The sequence below is a fragment of the Crocuta crocuta genome, unplaced genomic scaffold, assembly GCF_008692635.1.
Source record: "Crocuta crocuta isolate KB4526 unplaced genomic scaffold, BGI_CrCroc_1.0 scaffold431, whole genome shotgun sequence".
Lineage (NCBI taxonomy): Eukaryota > Metazoa > Chordata > Mammalia > Carnivora > Hyaenidae > Crocuta > Crocuta crocuta.
This window is the reverse complement of record NW_027528859.1, coordinates 200,965-203,477: the sequence shown is the minus strand read 5'-3', so window position 1 is coordinate 203,477 and position 2,513 is coordinate 200,965. Positions and strand designations below refer to the sequence as shown.

Sequence of the window (2,513 nt, the reverse complement as noted above, 5' to 3'; positions counted from 1 at the left end):
AAGATCACAGTAGGGGCTCCTGGGTGGCTCAGTCACTTAAGTGTGTGACTCTTAATTTTGGGTCAAATCACAATCTCATGTCACAGTTTGTGGGATTGAGTCCCAGGTCAACAGCACAGAGCCTTCTTGAGATTCTCTCTCTCTATCTGCCCCTTCCCTGTGCTCACGTTCTCTACCTCTCTCTCTAAAATAAACATTTAAAAAAAATTCTAAAAAGGTCCCAGTAAACACAAAAGATGGAATTCAAAAGTAAAATTTTACTCTTCTTCCTCTGCTCCCAGTTGGACAGCCAGCCACATCTTCTGGTGCAGTGCTAGTCGTGTCCCTGAGACATAATGGTGAAGGTTGGAGTCAATGGATTTGGTTGTACTGGGCACCTGGTCACCAGGGCTGTTTTTAACTCTAGCAAAGTGGATATTGTCACCATCGATGACCCCTTCATTGACCTCGTCTATATGTTCCAGTATGAGCGTACCCATGGCAAATTCCACGGCATAGTCAAGGCTGAGAACAGGAAACTTGTCATCAATGGAAAGCCCACCATTGTCTTCCAGGAGCAAGAACCCACATCAAATGGGGTGATGCTGATGTTGAGTATGTTGTGGAGTCCATTGGTGGGGGAGGGTCTTCGCCACCATGGAGAAGACTGGGGCTCACCTTAAGAGTGAGGCCAAGAAGGCCATCATCTCTGCCCCTTCTGCTGATTCCCTCATGTTTGTGATGGGCATAAACCATGAGAATTATGACAACTCCCTCAAGGATTCTCAGCTATGCCTCTTGCACCACCAACTACCTGGCCCCTCTGACCAAGGTCATCCATGACAACTTTGGCATTGTGGAGGGACTCATGAGCAGTCTATGCCATCACTGCCATGGTCTTCTACCATGGACAACCCCTCTGGGAAGCTGTGATGTCATGGCCAATGGGCTTCCCAGAACATCATCCCTGCTTCTACTAGCGCTGCCAAGGCTATAGGCAAGGCATCCCTGAGCTGAATGGGAAGCTTACTGGCATGGCCTTCTGTGTCCCCACCTTTAACATATCAGTCATGGATCTGACCTGCTGCCTAAAGCTGCCAAATATAATGACATCAAGCAGGGAGTCAAGCAGCATCAGAAGACCTTCTCAAGGGCGTCCTGGGTACACTGAGGACTGCGTCATCTGCAATTTTCACCTTTGATGCTAGGTCTGGTATTGCTCTCAGTGACCACTCTGTCAAGCTCATCTCCCAGTAGGACAATGAATTTGGCTACTGGTCCACTGGGTAGTGGACCATATGGTGCACATGGCCTCTAAGGAGTAAGAGTCACCTGAACTACCAGCCTCAGCAAGAGGAAGAGAGAGGCCCTCAGCTACTGGGGAATCCTTGCCCCAGCTCATCGCCCAACACACTGAGACTCTCCTGACCTCCAGTTTCCATCCCAGATCTCCTGAAGAAGGGAGGGGCTTGGGGAGCCCTACCTTATCATGTACCATCAATAAACAATACTATACCCAACAACAAAGTAAAATTTTAGCTACATTTCCTCTTCTTTCCTCATACTATCAAATAGTGTGAATAATAAAATTACATTAAAATGCAGCAGGAGGGAGAGTTTAGATCCCTTGACTTCTGCCTGCAATTTACCTGAGACAATTTCCTGCATCTTTATAGTTTATTTCTCTCTTTTCCCAGGCATTAACTGTGTTCTCTTCAGCCTGGGTCATCCAGGAGGGTTGAAAGACCGGCTGATATTCACAGGTGTGCCCAGTGCTTGCCGAAATTCTACTTCTTATCTAAAGATAAGCCCCAAACATAGGATATTTAATAAGAAAGATTCAATATAATAGAAGACAAAAAGAAAGAAATTGACATTTGCTAAGAGTGATTATGTGTCAAACCACTTGTGGGAGTCTACTTTAATAATAAGAGTTATTTGTTAAGTAACTCTTAACCTTAAGATTATAATGTATATTTCCTTGTTTGGTATAGGAATTTTTATCTGTTCCCTGTATGCATATTAAGGGAAATTAAACTTAAACGTACTCATTAATCTTCCAATGTTTAGCTACTATGACTTTATAGATCTTGCTATAATTAACTCAATCAATATAAAGGACTATTTAGACTATCTTCAGTTAAGGAAAAAGGCACTTACATTCCTTTTAAAACCAGTTACAGTGCACATAAAAATAAATGACACATGGGGTGCCTGGGTGGCTCAGTAGGCTAAGCACCTGACTTTGGCTCAGGTCATGATCTTCTGGCTCATTTTCCAAGCCTTGAGTCTGGCTCTGTGCTGACAGCTCAGAGCCGGGAGCCTGCTCAGATTCTGTGTCTCCCTGTCGGTCTACCCTTCCCCTGTTCATGCTCTTTCTCTGTCTCTGTCTCTCTCAAAAATAAACAAACATTAAAAAAATTTTAATAAATGGCACATTATAGAACTAGACTTTTTTGTGACTGTTTCCTGAACCCACAAATCTCCTAGTGAGGAGCCTGAAATTAAGTCCTCCATTGAGAGCAACCTCGGGC

The 2,513-nt window shown here is 44.2% G+C and overlaps 1 pseudogene; it reads left to right on the top strand.

The window, feature by feature from the left end:
* Positions 1-335: 335 nt before the first annotated feature.
* On the top strand, positions 336-1,304 carry LOC144224973 (glyceraldehyde-3-phosphate dehydrogenase pseudogene; annotated as a pseudogene).
* Positions 1,305-2,513: the final 1,209 nt, after the last annotated feature.